At 35.7% G+C, this 19,150-nt stretch overlaps 1 long non-coding RNA gene across 1 annotated transcript in view; it reads left to right on the forward strand.

Annotated features, from left to right (window-relative positions):
- Positions 1–4,686: 4,686 nt before the first annotated feature.
- LOC139702123 (uncharacterized) overlaps positions 4,687–19,150 on the forward strand; it is a 36,283-nt gene continuing 21,819 nt past the window's right edge. The window contains exon 1 of the long non-coding RNA XR_011704724.1: positions 4,687–4,790. This is a non-coding gene — a long non-coding RNA (uncharacterized lncRNA). The remainder of the gene's footprint in view (positions 4,791–19,150) is intronic.

Here is a 19,150-nt window from a genome sequence, read left to right on the forward strand (position 1 = left end):
TAGAAACCATGGTGCTCAAAGGGATCTCTGACCAAAAAAAGAAATGAGGTAAAAGGCAAAAATTTTGTACAAACAAACTTATTTTGTTGTTTAATATAGGAGTTTTCCAGTCAGTACTGTTACCTGCCCCCCCCCACCCTTAACTTCTACCTCCATCAGAAGCTTTTTAAATTTCTTAAACATGTAACTTAGATTCATTTGAATTTGTATCATTTGAGTTATACAAGTTCTTTCCCTCATAAACAGTTGATGCTAAACTTATTGCATTCTTGTTTGATGCCCAGTTTTTCTCTTGTCAGCATAGTTTTTCCCTTATGTTAGTGAGAAAAGTAATATTTAAATTTTCTGAATTTCCATTCACTCAGTCATTTTTGTCAGTAAGTAGAGAAAATCAGCTAGATATCAAGCACTTGCTAGACTTGGGTTGACAGAAATAGGAATGAGACAAGAGGAATTCCCACTTGGTGAGGAAGGTAGAAAGCAAAGATACAATAGCAGTACAGTGTGAGCAGGTCCATGATAAAGGTTTACGCTCTGGCCCCAGAAGGAAGGATAAAGTAGAAACAGGAGTGGTGGCAAGGACAGAAATCACTGGGATGGGAGGGGGATGGACCAGCGTTGGAAAGTATGCCACAGTTAGTGATTGCTGAATTGAAATTGGGAGGATAAATGCAGACCAAAAGAAGAGGAGGAAGGGCATTCAAAGACAAAAGCCCAAGAAAGCATGGTAAAAGGTTCAGAACAGCTAGAACATACAAGGAAGTGTGTGTGTGCGGGGGAGTATTATTCAACTGAAGCTGGAGAACTACATTTAGATTATGTAGTGGGGTATGAATGGTTCCATATGCAATATCAAGAAGGATGAGTTGAGTATTTTGCTTGTTGCATTACTGGGAATTGAAACATGGGTGTTCCACCACTGAGCTACATCTCTATTTTGAAAAAGGGTCTCACCAAATTGCCAAGGCTAGCTTCAAACTTGTGATCCTCTTGCCTCACCCTCGCTAGTAGCTGGAATTACAGGCATACACCACCTCATCTGACTGAAGTATGTTTTATATTTATGGAAAAGAAAATTTGAAGTAACAATAGGTGCTTCATTTAAAATCACACTCGGCAGTTTGAAGGAATTGAAGAGAGTCAAGTCTACCACCTACAGATGAATTAGGAAAGAAATGAAGGTCAGAAGTAAGACACAATAATAAATACAGAAAGGTATAGAAATATATATACTTGAGAGGTATAGAAAATACATTTGGCAAGTATAAGACGTAGACTAGCAAATGAGGGAAGAGGCTCTGATGGCTCCTTGGTTTCCAGTATGGAAGGTGACGTAAGTAGGAGCAGTTTGGTGGTAGGGAGACAATATTGAGTTTGAAATATCTCTGTGACATGGAGATCAAGAGACACTCGGGTAAATGGATTTATGGATCCGAAACTCAAGAAGAAGTAGGGACTGGCGGTAGAGGTTTGGAACTCTTCAACACACTTAGTATGTGAAGGTTTCAGTATGGATTTGGTACCACATGAGAATAAAGGTGACTAAGAATAGAACCAGGGATGAGAAGAGTCCTTCAAAGGAGGCTGACAGCTGCCTGAGAGGGAGAACCACAAGCAGGAAAAAAGAAAGTTTCTAGAAATAGAATAGAATAGAACACAACAGAGAGGTGGAAGACATTAAGGACTTAAGCAAGTCCGTTGAACTTGATAATTCAGGCAAACGTTGGTCATTACAGACAAGTAGGAGGTTAGAAGCCATGCTGAAGTGTGTTGAGATGTGAAGGAACCTGTGGAAGTGGAGGTTGCCAGTGGAGACACTCCGAATAACCTTAGCAGGAGGAGCAGGAAGAATACAGTCAGCCTTGAGGCTAGTTGAGAGGGACATGCTTTTCCAAGGGATTTGTATTTTTTTACCCTTTCCTCTAAGTTTTACAAGTCTTTTAAAGCTTTTATTCACGTATTAATTATGTCATTTAAAATTTTAAAAAGACACACTGAACTAAACAGGAGAAAGCAGTAATTGGAGAGTGGGGAAAAAATAAAAGACTATATAGTTCTCCACGTTAAAAAGACTTAGGGAATTTTCCCAAATTGCCCTGACCACTTATTAATCATAATGTCACCAGGTAGAACCTGGGCATGGATACTTTATTTCTGAAGAGCTCCAGTTAATTCTGATGCCTAGTGATGGCTGAAAGCCACTGAGAAAGGATTTTGCTAAGATGGAGTGACTGAAGCTCATTTAAATACTCAGGGAAATGAGCCATCGTGTAATTTATATTACTATGTTATAGCTCATTGATTTGAAATGCCCTTGGCTTATATCACAAGATGCCAATATTTAGAAGTAAATGGAGAACTGGGCTGGGATTTATGATACAATGCAATTTATTTTTGTCTGTTGCTCAATTAGCTACATAGTTTTGTGCTAGCCAAAAAATTTCCATATGTATACAGTATGGAGGCTATGCTCATTTTCCTAAGGTCCATTTCATTCGTAATGAAATGCTTTGCTTTTGCTTTTTAATCTAACAAAATGATGCAAAAATCATCTGCAATTAATGGAAACTGTCCAGGAAAGTTATTTTAAAATGTAGCAAATAAGCACTTAAAACTCTCAGGCAGAATGATGACTCTTTAAGCAACCAGTTCGTATCTGTGGCTACGTGTAATTCTAACTCTAATTAGTCTTGGACTGGTCTTTACTGCTTATTCAATCTCTGAAATAATATCAAAAGGCTCATAGGATGAACCAGATTCAAGATCATACTTAGAGGACTGCAAGGCATATAGAACACTTACTCTATGTTCTAATATACCTTTCAAGGTTCCTAGTCAAGTGAAATTTATTAGGTTAAGTGGAATAAGCCAGACACAAAGACAAATACCACATGTTTTCACTCATTTGTGGGACCTGGAAAGTCAATCTTATAGAAGAACTAAGTGGAATAGTGGTCACCAGGGATGAGGAGGGCAGGTGGAAAGAAGTTTAATGAGGAGGAACAAAACACAGAGGAGGAATTAATTCTGGTTTTCTAGAGCACAGTAGTGTTAGGTTGCAGCAATCTATGGCTTGGTTTTAATAGTAAGGTTTGGTACACCAGTCTATGATGTATTTCAAAATAACTAGAAAAGAACGAAATTCTCGATACATAAAAATAGTTAACATTTGAAGGGACAGAAGTGTTCATTATTCTATCTCATTAAAAATGAAAATTTCAAAAAAGCTGTTTTAAAGCTGAAAGGAATGAAGATCATCAGCTCAGTTTTTCTCAAGATGAAGAGAGGACATTTCTTAGGAGCAAAGAAAGTTAGTGACAGCATCTTCTTGCCCCATCTGCACTTTGGCAGAAGGAGGCCTGTCGAAGAAGGGACAGAGCATCAAGCCTGAGTTGCTTTTGTGAGATAAGGAACTAACTCCAGAGCACAAGACCCATCCACAACCACTTATCTTGGTAGTACTTGATTAAGGAGCAATCCTTTAAAAATATCAAGTCCTACAGATTAAGGAGCAATCCTTTAAAAATATCAAGTCCTACAAAGTTGCACATATAATCGTAACACATAGTTGTAGACCTATTAGGTATATGTATATTTCAATCTTTTAGTTTTAAATTTTTTGCCATTGAGAAAAAGACATGTGATTTTGATCCCACTTAGATAAGAGAGTGCCACTCAGAAAAGTTTGTCCTATGTCAAAGTAGATATGATTTTCACCCCAAAAGAGAAATGCAATCTTTAGAAATACAGGGACATTTATTAGAAATAATCAAGAGGAAAGTTATTCCTAAGTAACAGATACAAGCATTTTCTTATCTCTTGGCTTTATAGGAGAACATAAGGTCAGAGAGAAGCTAGTCTCTTCTCCACTGTTAGTCTAAGCCCCAAATTGATGATGAAACTTCTGGAGTTTCATGTGGTTATAATAGGCTTCCCGGGTTAAAATGCGCACTTAACACTCAGGAGCAGATTAATTATCAATGTTCACTTAGCTTGTGAAACTTTTGTACTTAGAGACAAAATTAGAACCAAAATAATATTTATTTAAACAGATCAAAAGGATCTGTTTTACAATTACATTTTACTTATAATTGGACAGAAAAATTGAACCACTTATAGAAACTGCTTTTACAAATCCTTTAGCCTAAAGTTCTGAATTAAAGTGTTATTCGAAAGGTAGGAAAGTGACAGTATGACTTCTGATTTAATTTTTGTGCTACCTGCCCTCCCCCAAAAGTTATTAAGTGATAATAACTGTGCAGAAACAGTAACAGACACTTAAGAAATGGGAATTCGTTCCTCACTGCTCCCCTTTCTGTAGTGACAGTTAATTACCATTTCCTCAGAGTAGGCAGTAGAGAGAGGATCCAGTGTAAAAGAGAGGCCCAGCTATTTTCACTCAGGTATAAGAGACTGAATGATTTAAAATTATGTCTCTGTTGGGTGCCAGAGTTACTCTCTGCTCAAAAGTAGGAATGAGCCTGTTTAGATGCAGCTGTTGTCATTTAGTACCATTTGAGTACACTGAATTTCTTGGACCTAATGACAAGTGCGCTGAAAACTGTTGATTTAACTTGAAGTCAATTTAACTTCAGAATTGATAAAGCATTTTAGAAATTGTAATCAAATTAGAATCACCTTTCTCCTTATCACTTATTCTTTCATATTCCTCAGAAGAAAAAGAAAAAAATATGCTCCATTGCTGTCCTTATGAGGATTGTTCCATATGTAAACGTCAGTTCTAACTTTCAGCGGGAAATGGGTGAGCAGGACTGTGCCCATACTGTAAGGTAAGAGAGGCCAGTTGATGCCTTGGTCAAATTGCACACTGAGCACTTTCAAATTAGCCTATCACACTGGTCTCTACAGTAAATATTCCAAAGCATTGTTCTTGTTTGTAAGTTCACATAATGATGCAAAGGTCATCTACACTGAATGGTTGGAAAATTTCAGGAATGTTTTAGGAAAAAGAAAAAAGAAAAACTGATAGAGGGACTTCGTGTATCAAAATTTAATATGTAAAGTCATTGATATCAGAAGAAATAGATTAATGGAACAGAAGAGAATGTCTAGAATTAGACCTACGTGTACCTAAGAATGTATTACATAAAAAGATGATATTGATAAATTTTAATGGGAAAGTGAGCCATCTTTTGGAAAAATTAAAGGTGTATTAAAGATTTAAAATGAAAAAATAAAGCAAGGATTAATTTAAATTTTTCAACTTGAAACTTTGAGTCTTACTTTCACCTTTCTAAAATTATTTTTTTTCTTTTTTATTATACATATTGCTTAATGCAAAAATGCATGTTCATTACACTTTATATTCCATTTTATCTCATTTTAGTGTAATTGCCTTTATATATCTGAGTAGCATTTTCAGTTACATTAATGGTTATTTTAACAATCCTTTTTTTCAGAAATACATAATTCATTCCCAACACTTTAGTATAAAAGCCTTTGGAGTTTTTTCTCTTTCTATACAACTATATAAGAATATTTGTGCATTTGCTTCACTGATAATAATGGAAATATGCCATAAAAGCTATTATTTTTAATTTTTTTCTATATAATGTGTTATAGAAAAAGATAACCTTTAAAAGTCACATCATCTAATTGCAAGTTCAAAACACAAAGACCTGCTATGAATCTATTTGAAAATCAAACTGTAAAAAGTAAAGGATTTTTTTCCTAAATTAATTTCTAGTTGGCATTTAAAAACCTTTTTACTTTTAGTTATCCATTTTCAAGAACACATTGTTGCATTATTTGTATTTTTATCTGATATACTAATCATTTTATAATGAGTTTATGACTTTTGTATGTATTCTTATTATCTTACTTTATAATTTAAAAATTTATACTTCTCTCACTTTTTTCCATTGTGATATTATTTGTATGATGTACTTTTTGTTCAACTAATAAACATAATTTATTTGATAAATTTTGGAGGTAAATATCCTATTTTTAAATGAGCTGAAAAATTCACAAGTTTTCATGATATTGTAATTATTAATTTGTAACTATATACTTTTTTTCTCTTTTAAGGAAAGAAAAATAATTCTTATGCTCTTTGGTTATGTTTTCTGTTCCTTCATTTGGCATCATTACTTAAATAGGAAGGTCTTACTTGTAATCATTGGATTGTTTTATTCCAAGTAATTATTCAGTAATCCTAATAATTAGAAATACTCCTTGTCTTTCTGGTGTAATCATAATTATGTTGTTCTGTCAGTAATTCCATAAATTTATACTTATTGTAGAGATTGAATTCATTTTCCATCTTCACAGAACTTACCATAAATACTCAGCTGCCTGTACTTAGAAACTCTTTAATTCCTGTCCACAGAGTCCTGAATATTCTAAAGATATTTACAGAAAGCATATACTTGGTTACTAAATATTACATGTCTAAATTTTTTGTGTACTTTCACATACATATGATAGCCAGACTAAATAGATTAGTTTTGGATGGCACCTTTATTTTTAAAAACTTTTAACTTTAAGATCATCGTACATTTACATTCAGTTGCAAGAAATACAGGAAAGACTATGTACTCTACCAGTGTCTTCAAGGGTACACATCTTAGATCACTAAAGTCCAATATCACAACCAGAACATTAACCTTGATACTGTGTAGATATAGGACATTTCCATCACCACAAGAAATGGTCCCGTAGGTTGCCCTGTTATAGCCACTTTCATGTCCCTCCTGGTCCCTGCTGTATCCCTGGCAACTGTGAATCTGTGCTTTATAATTTTATCATTTCAATGATGTTGTATAGATTAAATCATACAGTGTACTATCTTTGAGGATTAGCTTTTTACACTCAGCTTTTTACACCCAGTTCCCTGGGTATTCATCCAAGATATTATAAATATCAATAGTTTCTCATGTGTTTGCTTTCTAAAAGTTTTACAGTTTTATGTTTTATATTTAGCTGGGTGATTCATGCTTAACATTTAATAATTTCCTAAGAGATGTTTTCATTTTGCTCTCTGCTTCATTATTTTCTTTTTCAATTGTTCTCTGACAAGATGAATTTTTATTCAAATTTTATTCTTCATTATATTGAAAGGCATCACTGATGAGCAAATTATTTTATGAATTATTTAGCACTTCTTTTGTTCTCAGGCTTATGTCCATTATCTCTTTATTGTCTCATGGTCTTACAACAGCACCTGACACATAGTGGGTACTATGTGATTATTAATAAATGATTAAATTAATTGATATTTCTCATGTCTTTCAGATTATCTGGCACTTTTTCTATTATTTCACCTGTATTTTGTGTTTCTTCCTTAAGTTTCTATGCTATTTTACAAAATTCCATTAGAACAGTATTGATTGAACTGTTTGTTCCAACGACGACATGAGTTATAGTTCATGTTGGTGTTTCTAAAGCTTATTGAGATGAAATGCAACAATGTCCCATGGGAGGGTCAGGAGCTGTTCAAGGAAGGTGGGATGGTGACCTAACAGGCCATGAGATGTTTGGTGCATGAGAACTGAAAAAGAAATACACTGAGTAAAATGGAAGGTGTGTTTCTCACTGTGAGAGGAAGGAATTACAGATATAGAAAGCAGGAAACTTAGAATGTACCTTTTGGTGTTGTCTTGAATTTTAATCTCATGGATTTCTAAGTAGAGATTAGATAGATGATAGATAGATAGATAGATTAAAAAAAATCTGTTCCCTAAGAGGGCCTAGGAGCAATGCTATGCCAATAACATGAGAATACCTATTACCTGGATAATGGTTTCAAAGTGCTCTTTGGAGAAATGGCTAAGCCTAGGACCTGATGAAGAAAAGTACAATTAGAGTCTGGAACTATTTTTTTGGGCCCAAAGTAAGACGTACTAGAGGAATGATAGGATACCTCAGAAAGATACAGGAGCCCACCTTAGGGAACTTCACTATTTTGATAATATCCTTTGATGCAGAAAAGTTTTAATATTCGATGAATTTATTTCTTTTGTTGCTTGTGTTTTTGGTGTCATATCACAGAATCCATTGCCAAATCTACAGTCAAGAAGATTTACCCCTATGTTTTCTTCTAAGTGATTTATAGTTTTTATTCTTGTATTTAGGTTGTCACTCCATTCTGGATTACTCTCTGTATATGGTATGAGATAGGGATCAAACTCCTTCTTTTATGTGTGGAATATCCAGTCGTTCCACTCTCATTTGTTGAAGACACTATTCTTTCTTCAATGAGCGGTTTTGGAACTTATTAAAAATCAGTTGGCCACAGATATAGAGGAGATAGACACTTTTAACTGTGAGAATTTTGGCAAATCAATCTTATGCTTTTACTTTCTCACCTATAGAATGAGGACGATAACCTCTTTATCTCCAAGATCTTGTCAGGATTAAATGAGATGACATATGGAGAGAGTCCATTGTAGTATCTGGCACATAACAGGTTCCCCACTGAGAGAACATCTGTGACAGAAAAAGGACAAGAAGCAGAAGTAGGCAGGGAGAGTCTTTAGACCTAGCTACTGGTCTAACTAAAAAGACAGAAGGAAGGAGAACCTCTAATGGAGGTAGAGTTCTGAGAAAACTTCAGTCAGGCTGCTGGAGCAATTTGACAATCTGAGCACCAAAGAAAAAAATGAGAATGATTCACCATTCAGCAACGACCATGCGTATAGTGGAGAAACCTGGCAAATACCACCAGTGACTATTACCAGAAATGATATAATTGCAACTGTGTATGCCTGTGCTATGGCCAGGACGTGTGCTGCTGAGAGGTCCTCCCTGAGGTCTTGCCATGGAGGACACCAATGTCCTCATGAATGCTGAGATCATGTTTTCCCGGGTGCTCCCAGCTAGTCACTGCGTGTGCCAGGGGTGCTCATGCCTGTTCATTCCTGACTCAAGTGGGATTCTTCCAACAGGCAGCTTTTGCTTTCAGTAAACCTCTTTTGTATTGAATCCATCTTGGCATCTACTTCTTGGAAGACTTAAAATGACACAGACAGATATGATGCACGCGCGCGCACACACACACACACAAAGAGAGAGAGAGAGAGAGAGAGAGAGAGAGAGAGAGAGAGAGAGAGAAACATCACATCTATGAAATTTCTGCCAGAAAGACATCATCTCAATCTTTTCATGAGGAAACACCAGACACGGACTGAAGGTCATTATAGAAAATAACTGGCATATAATTTCAAAATGTCAGCAGTGATACTAAAAGTCAGGAACGAAGGTGTCTAGCCAAGTACAGCACATGATCCTGGACTGAATCTTTCAGTTACAAAAGACATTGTTAAGATAATTGAAAAACTTGAGCTGGTCCTCTGTATTGGACACTACCATACTAGTATTTAATTCTTGGTTTAATGGGAGAAGAGAAAACACTCAAGAATTCAGGGATAATAAATGGGATCATGATGCCTGAAACCAAGTTCAGAAAAACTGAGGTCTTTGCATATTTCTGCAACTTCCTTGTAAATATTTAAATCTTATTTTTCTAAAAAATAAAACTGGGTAAATATGGAGAATGGATTGGAAGGGCTAGGAAGCTATTTTAGGTGTCTTGGTTAGAATGTACCAACAGTTTTGTCAAGTGACGATTGATTCAAAAGTAGATTCGAGTGACATAATTAGCAGAACTCTTTAACATATTGGTTATGGGGGATAAGAAAAAGAGTTATTACCATAATTATTTTGTTTCTGCTTGAGCAACCAGGTGGATGCTAACCATTTAGTGTAGTAAGGGAGAATAGAGGAATAAGTTTAGGAGGAAATTCCAAAGTTCTGTTTTGTATGTATTTTTATTGAGAAAACTATTACACATTGAGATGAGATATTAGCAGGCAGTTGGTAATATAGGTCTAAAACTTAGCATAGACGTCTCAAGTAGAAATGTAAACTTAGGAATTGTTAGCATATTGAGCCATTGTGATGAATGAGATCACTATGTTAAGAAAGAGAGGCCTTAATTAAACCCTGAGGACCTCCAACAATCGGATGAGTTAGAAGAGGAAGAGCAGCTAAGAGTCCAGTTATGATGAGACAAGTTTAAATCATTATTAATCAATTCCATATCCTGACATGCATTAAAGGTGGTTATGGCATGTTTAGCCAAGGGGAAGGCTGGATTCCTCTGCCCCATTCTATTCTGTTATATAATTTCCCTCTATTATATTGTATAGTTCTATTATAATTCCCCTCAGGTTTCCTAGCCCATTCCTCCCTTTCATCCATCCTCCATTATAATAGCAGCTGAAAACAGTGAAGATGAAATCTAGGCCTGGTTTTAAGTTTACACATGTAAGAGTGTCACTCCTTAAAAGAGCTTTGAGAATTACTCCAGTGCTGCTGGAGCTCATTAGAAGCTTCTTGGGTTAACAAACAGGTAACTTTTGCCTTATTAAAGGGAGAAGACTATACTCATTTTAATTAAGGGACACTATAATCATCAAAAGGGAGTTATAATTGAGAATTTTCTTAAGAAATACAATAAGTTTGTGGTCACTCAAGTCCTCTTTCATAAAATATTCTCGTGTCTTTGAAAGATAAAAAAAAATAGGTGGGTTGGTTTTAAATATTTTGTTTTCTGTTTGGAAATTAAATAAAAATAGCTGACATTCTGTAGAGTAGGATTGGTAATATACCTTTTTGGACACCTCAATAACAGATGCATAGAAAAGAAAAGACAGAACTAAGTAGGCATGAAAACAGTCCTTCCTAGGAGCAATAGGAATGAAGTCAGGGAGTTCTTGATGACATTTAAGGAGAGGGTTTTAGGAAAATGGTACAAGTATTCATAGTGACTCCAAGGACTCTGTTTCAGTGTCCTGTCAGATACATACTTGGTATAAATCCTACCCATGATCGTCTTGAGAGAGCTCCTGAGAGTCAATGTGGAAAGATGTGGGGAATCTTACTTGATCTATTGGTTTAATAGAAAGAGTTCTGTCCAAGCTGTCATTAACAGGAAAGCCTTCAATAAACAGTCTTTGACCCTCACTTTTCCCTAAGTTTTCATTTTGATTCTTCTTACTTTGTAAATACAATCAGAGTTCTTGTCTCCTAATCTTCCAGCATGTAATAATGAAATCAGTAGTGGTAGGTTATTGGTTTACTTGAATGATAATTATCATTTGTATTAGCTTTTCATTGCTGTGACCAAAATACCTCACAAAAACAACTTAGAGGAAGAAAAGTTTATTTTGGCTCATGGTTTCAGAGGTTCAGTCCATGGTAGGCTGACTTCATTACTCTGGCCCAAGTAAGGAAGAATGTCATGGCAGGAGGATATGGTAGAAGAAAGCTGCTCTGCTCCTTGCAACTGGGAGAGAGAGATTGAGAGAGAGAGAGAGAGAGAATGAGAGTGAGCCAGGGTCAGCATGTAATCCCCAGAGGCACATCACCAGGGACTCACCTCCTTCCCCCCATGGCCCATGGGCCAACAGTCACCACCTAGTCCAGGAGTCCTTTCAAATTAATATTCCATCAAATGGATTGATTCACTGATTAGGTCACAACTCTCATAATCTAATCATTTCACCTCTGAACATTTCTGCATTCATATAGGAGCTTTGGTTGGGGTACCTCATATCCAAACCATAACACCATTACACAGAACAAAAGAAAAAACCAACTAGAGAAAGTCTATCTTCCTAGTCAGTAGCCCATGCATGGTTGCCTTTCTTAGCTTTCTTGGAGTAGACTAGCAAAAAACTCTAGTTAGGGCTCAGATGAAGCAAGTATATAGAAATAAAACATTTCACAGAGTCTTAGAGATACATGCTAAACTACACTTAATTCTTTTATTTTTAACACACTGTCTTCTCAGAATCATTTGTTTTTTTCTCTGTCCTGTTCATTACTTTATAGTCAGAATGTAGTAAAATGCCTGGCACCTAGTATATACCCTCTAAGTATTTATTCACTTACCAAATAGTAAAATTAATATTGTGAATAGTGGAATACTATTTGCTTACTTTACTGAATTTAAAAAATTACTTAAAAGTGTTAACACTAAATTATTTTTCAATTTTCACATATGATAGAAATACCAGGAGATGGGGCTGGGGTTGAGGCTCAGAGGTGGAGTGCTCATCTACCATTCGTAAGGCACTGGGTTCGATCCTCAGCACCACATAAAAATAAAATAAAGATATTATGTCCACCTATAACTAAAAAATAAATATTAAAAAAAGAAATACTAGGAGATATAATTTATCGCTCACAAATATGTTACATGAGGATCCTGCTTTTTTTAGATTACTGAAAACAAACATCAATTTCTTGTGAATTTGATAGAAACCTCCTGTATTTTTTTTTAAGAAATTAATTCAGGGATTTTATAGAGTTAGTATAATGAATATGGTCATTAGGATTTAGAAGTTAATTTTCTTGCTTTTATTTTCAATAGTTCAAATTTTACTTTTTAAGTTTCAGTATTTTTCTTTATCTTGTGATACTGGGAATCAAAACCAGGACCTTGTGCATGCTAAGATAAGCACTCTACTACTGAGCTACACCCCCAAGACCTCAAATGTTTATTTTAAAAAATTACTGTTTGATAGAAATTTTCACATTTCTTGAAAGGGGAGGCTGTATTAGATGCATAGGCCCAGATTTTTAGAAATGAGGAGAAAATATATCAAATACCCTGAAAATATTATTAATAGTATTTTAAACATTATTATAAATTATTATATAAATTATTATATACATTATTTTTAAACTGTAAACATTCTTTATAGTACTAGAAATTCATATTAATTAAACAGATTTCAAACAATCAAAAGTATTAAATTTCTCTAAATGATTTCTGAGTATGTATAATAAAATGTAGCAATAATTTATATAGATCATGTTAATAATTTAAATATTGTCCCTTTGTTTTAGATATAAATTTCATTTGCTGATTTTTTCCTCTATGACAATAAGTGTAATTCAGTAAAAGGCAGATGTTGTGTATTTCCAGTGGGCTTTGGTCATTGTATTTTAAGTTTTTCATTCTAAAATGCTTTTATTTTTTTCAATTAAAAATATATATTATATTTATATGTGTAGAAATATACATATTTCTAGGTATATATATTATATATATATATAATATGTACATATACATATATACACACATATACATATACACATATATGTAAAGAGAGAGTAAAAATACAACCAATACTAACAAGAAATTACTGAAATATTTGTGATTCATTCAAGGCAGATTTGAATAAATCCTATTAAGCACACAGTGCTTGCTTCAGATACATAGACTCTGTCATTAGAAATGACGACAACAAATGTATTTTTCTAGTATTTCTGTCCATGTGCTTTTATAACTTAATGTTGTAAATATCCATCATGAATTTTCTTTTTTTTATGATTCTTGATATTTATATTATCCCAGAGTAGAATTATTTTGTAATTTTGCAAAAAAAAAATTTGTAACAAATTCTCCATAGATTAAAATATAAACTCAAAATAGTTCTCAACAGATTGCAGATATCAATCATGTGTTTTATTTGGTAGGAAATAAAGTTCTAATTTAATTCTTTTCTCTGCTATAGAACATATTAATTGACTAAATGATGCTAATTACATGTAAATGTAAACTTTGATAATCAGTTTTAATGTTTAGTATTAATACTTTATATTAACAAGCATTATATTTAATTTATAAATTATCACTCCTTTAAAGGTAAGTAAAATTATTTCTTGACTTCATTAAATTTGCATTCAAATTTATAAAATTTTCATAATAGTTATTGTGTTGTAAAGCCCATGTTAGCATAGGCTCTTAATGAGGAAATACTGGTATGATCAAAATAATAAATAGCTTAAATGATATTTTCTTTTTTGTAGAAATAGAGTCCTTTGTGAAATAGGGATCAGTGCTGTAAATCCTGTAAGCTGGATTCTGTTTGCTCATTGCCTTCCATTACATGTCTAGAGTTTTTCCTTGGAAAAACTTCCGCCAGTCTAGTTTACCCATGACTCTGCTCTTAAGAGCAGAGCAGGGAGATTGCCATAGTAACAATGTAGCCTTTTCTCTAGTGATTGGCTCCTTATCTCCTGGGAAGCCCAGTACCTCTCTACTCACAGCAACTGATCTGGCTTACTCAAAAAAGTCTGCATTTTGGGGATAGTTCTGGGGCTTAAATATAAGGTAACAGCTAACCTCTTCAGAGCTCCCACTGTGGATCAGGCACAATTCCAAGCGCTTTACAGGGATTACCTAACCCTATGAGGTGGGATTTATTAGCCTTTTTTGGAAAATGAAGAAAACAAGGGGAAGTGAGCTCTCATGGCTAAGAAATGCTTTGGAACATAGTTTAATTCCACCGCTGAGTTTGGGATCACTATTATTGCTTTCCCACTTTTTAGACTGAAGCTTTTCAGTCATGAATATGCCACAAATTTACCCAGATATCAGATCCTTCAGCCCTTGGTGCTGCTGGGCAACACCTGGAGCCCAGCATGCCAGGTCTCTTACAGTTTCGGACAGTGTCATCCATTTAAACCAGTTGCTACACAGAGATGATTGTTCTCACCCCTGCCAGGGTGTATAAAATTTTGACAAGCATGCTGGCCCAGAACAAAGAAAACATTTAGAGGCAAATACATTGAATATATTTCTTAATCTGTAGCTGACATTAAATAAATGTCAAGAGTCAGCAATCCTTGGACAAGGGATAACTTGTTTAATTCTTTATATTGCTGCTTGTTCAAGTATTACATATGGAAAATGGTTTGAGAGCAAAGACTAATAATTTATTTCATGGATATTTTGTTAATGCTATATGTTAGTTTTTCTTAACTGTTAATTAGGTAATCTGTATCCTAGCTAGAGTTAAAATGAAGTCTTAACTCTAAAACTGAATTTATTCAATTATATTTAATAAATTATTTCTTACCATTGTATGAAGTACTTATTTTCCAATTAATCAGAATTGGCAAATATTTAAGCTTGAATACTGAGGTCCACGAGGGTACATGAAATTGAAAAGGGAATGCTTTCAAAAGCAGTACTGGTGAGCTTTGTCTTCGAAATATGATGGAGATAATGAAATAAGGAATGACATGGTTTGCTGGCGAATCCTTGAATAGCACTGACAAAATACGGCAGACTTCACATCACTTTAGTACCTGGAATCAAAGAAAGACAAAATAGTTTAGAAACTCGAGGCATAATAGGAACAGCTCAGGGGAACCCAACTGGTTTCAATAAAAGTGTAGTGACACATAAGCATTTGCACTCAAATGTTTTCATTGCATTTAAAATGATTTGTTCACATTGCATTAATCATGGTAGTTCATCTGAAAGTGGCTGGTTTCTCTAGATTTTAGCTCAATAGACGTTTTCAGGTAAAAACCAGCCATGTTGCAGATGAGTCAAAGAGGAGGAAAAGAAGAAATCTTTTCCTTTAGATTGTAATGGAGACTTGATTACAATAGCCAGAGAATGTTGCCCACTTATGTGGCTGATCCCGTTGAATACTTTGGTGAGGGCCATCTTGAGAGCACCGACTACTGGCTATCTGGTCTGCACTCTTGAATACACATGAAATGCCAGGCCAGGGGGAACAAAGGTGACTCTGAGGTTGTGAGCCTCAAGGCCTCAGTAATAATGAGCTATTGTCAAAGAAAGTATTCCAGGAAGAGGAGCTGGATGGACAGGTGTGTTGGTGGTAGGAAGGATGATAAATTCTTTGTGGACATGTAGATCTGGAGGAACCAGCTGGTGATCCAAGTGGAGAGAGTTCATGAAAGCAGTTGAAATGTCTTGCCTGGAACTGTGTAGAGAGATTAGGGTTGGAGTTGGGTTGAGTACTCTAATACTCTAGTCATAGGTTCTCATAGCATCAGGGGACAAAGAGAGACCTCCTTGTAAGAAAGCATCAAGATAAGCTAAAGGATATTTCATCATGTTACCTGGGTAACCACTTTTACAGGAGAAATTCTGGCAACAAAGCAGATGGGCTAACTGGCCTCCTTGATGTTGTGGAACCCACCAAATACCCTCCTGCCAGGGCCAGTGACTGAATGCTCTTCCCTCAGAGGCTGAGGCACTTCCTTTGTGCTACCATAATGCCCTCTGTGTTCCCAACTGAGTTCCCCAGAGTATATTTATTTGATCTGTTTCTCTTATGATTTGCTACATAAAATATTCACTGAAGAACTGAGTGGGAGAAGTGGAATGTGAAGCAGTTGTGCGCTCTGCCTCATTTCAGAGATCAAGACCTGGGAGTTCTGATACACGGGTCTGATGACATGGTATTTCAAGGAAAATATCATTGGACTCCCATTGTGTACCAGGCATTCCTGGAACAAAGGCCAGGCATTCTTAAAGTCCTCAGGACTGTCTCCTCCTGACTGCTTTTCCAGGAACTGGAGTCATGTGCCAGTTCCATATATTTCCATTCACGATCCAAAATTCACACCTCCACATGGATGCTGTCCGTGGTAGGGTCTCTTGCCTACCAAATAGGTGGGGCTCCTGATGATAAGACTGAGACCAGAAACCTATTCAGGAGAGAGAAGGCTACAGCTTCAAAAGCAGGGTGTGATCTGAGGGCAAAATCACAGTTCCTGAAGTCTGTTCTAGAAACCATAAAGAGGTCATCGTGTACTTGTGCTGGCATAATGATCTGAAACTAAGAGTAGAGAATGGCAGGGAAAGGGGAGTAGATTCACTTTCCTACTTCCCAATTTATTATCAACATTACAATCTACATCATAGAGAACGCAAGGCTGGAATTACCTTTGCTGTGTGTGAGGCTCCATGTTGGAAAAGTTTAGAAAAAGCCTCTATGGAGAATGAAGCCTTTTGCCAGTATTAGAAAGTTAGCCTCAGAGTTTTCCCTCAAACTTTTGCCCACGGTTTGATATGAAAATGTAAGTCAAATGAGAATTTTATGTAAATGCTCCATGAAGTTCTATAAAGTTCTAGAATAGTTAATAATACAAATAGGCTGTGGAAATAGAAACGAGGCTAAAGCCAGCTCTACCATTTGCTGTTGGTGTGGTGTAAGCAGATAATTTAAGATTTTGCATCTCATTCTCTTCAGTACTTACCTTAGGGGTTAAATGACATGAATGCATGAAAAGCACTTAGCTCTTGGTTCAGCACTACATTCAATACTGGGTTGGCATTACAGGCTTTATGTGGCTTAAAAATTTTTTATTGTAGGAAAACATGCATAGTATAAAATACTATTTTAAGCATATAGTTCAGTGGTAGAAAATACATTCTTGTTGTTGTGCAACCATCCATCTCCAGAATTTTCCACCTCCCAACCTGAAACTTTGACCTCTTTCAAATTTAACTCCCATTTCTCGCTCCTCTGGACCAATAATCATCATCTTACTTTCTGTCTCTATGAATTTACCTATTCTAGGTGCCTCCTGTAAGTGGAATTATACCATATTTGTTCTTTTGTGTCATGCTCACTAAGAATTTTTTGTTTTAAATAGCAAAAGCCTTATCTAGACTTTTTGATCATTGATTACTGGGGTTTCTGTTCTGCATGGGTCTCAATCCTCTGCAAGGGTCACCATCTTCCTGATAACACCTACTAAATTTCAGACAATATTATGAAGAGAAAACATCTCTACAGTCCATATTTCGGTGTCCAATTTATTCTAACAAGCATCATAGAAGCAGACATTTTTGGGGGGAGATTGTAGAATATCTGAAGACATTTCTAAAACATAGATTTTAAATTCTTGGGTGCTTTCATTGTGGATGAGGATGAAGGTTTCTGGTCTGGGCAAAGGACCTTTTCACTTACAAGTATCCCAAAGTGATAGTTAAGTTATGCCGTTGAGAAGCAATGTAGTTGTCAATGAGTAAATATTTGTATATATAAAATGATGAAAGCCCAAGTCAAGAGATAAGAGTAGTTATTCAGGAAAAGTTCCATTTTAAAGAAAATTTCTCTCACAGATGTGTAGTAATTACACAACCTGTTTCTTTTATCATGTATATGAGCTAAATGAGCCATTTCCTTGCCTTGAAAGCATGCACTCCCTCATTTCTACAAATGATGCCAATTTGTAAACATGGGCAAGAAACAGGAAGCCAGTAACCCTCAAGTACCAAAGAATTGGTTTCTGTAGCAATGAATCACCCACATGAAAATCCCTTAAGATTTTTACCTTCTTACTTCAATGATCTTCTGATGCAAATGTGGCTCTGTCAATCTAGTGGAATGTCTGGAGCCTGTCACCTAGAAATCTGGGGGCAGATGGTTTCTCTTCAGCTCAGCTCCTTTTCACCTGGTCTTTCTGATGGCCATGACCTAAGGAGATCATGATAACTTACTATGGCCCCCCAAAAATGCTATTTCTGGCTGCAGTTTTTGCTTTCTTTATATCATCTCGAACAAGCAGTTTATTGTCTCTGAACCTGGGTTGTGTCATCAATAAAAGGTGAGAATAAAGATAGCTTGTGGAAATGCCCTTCGTAGTGGATGGCTAGTATAAGGTGCACATGTAAGTTTTGATTTAGGAGAGCAACTTTTGAGTGTGTATGTTGTACTTTTCAATCCTTCTTCCTCCTTCAGGCTATTCACATCGCTCTACCAACAACCGTCTCACAGCTTCTTGCTCCCATTGTGGGGAACTGTAATTTCTACCTCATTTGCCTGTGAACCTGCAAGGCCTGTCTAGCTTTAGGCACTGCCTGGCTTAAGCCAAGACTTACAGAAACAGCTGCCTTTGTGATTTAATTATTTTTATCTCACCCAGGCCTTTGGCCCTCAGGACTCTGAATCCTGCTTTGAAGAGCAGGTTTGATAGTCTCTTATCTCTAGCTTTTAATCTAAAAGAAATGGTATTGATTGAGGCAGACATTTGTAAGGACACTGTGATCAACAAGGGAGAAAAATATTCCATAAGAACAATAGCAAAAAAGTATCTTTACGTGAATCCTGGGCTCTGTTAGAAAAAGTGCTGTTAGAGTATATTTTTATTTCCTCGAGCAGTTTTGCTCACATTTTATATTTTAACAGCCTGAGTCCCTGTGCTAAGCAGCTCACATATTTTATTTAGTCCAACCAGCAATCCTAGGAGGGTAGATGCTGCCTTTACCTTTCTTATAGGTAAAAAATCAAAGGCCTAAGTGAAGTAAGTTGCCTAGCTTCTCACAATAAGTGGCACAACTGTTTCA

This window comes from Marmota flaviventris, chromosome 15 (assembly GCF_047511675.1).
Source record: "Marmota flaviventris isolate mMarFla1 chromosome 15, mMarFla1.hap1, whole genome shotgun sequence".
NCBI lineage: Eukaryota > Metazoa > Chordata > Mammalia > Rodentia > Sciuridae > Marmota > Marmota flaviventris.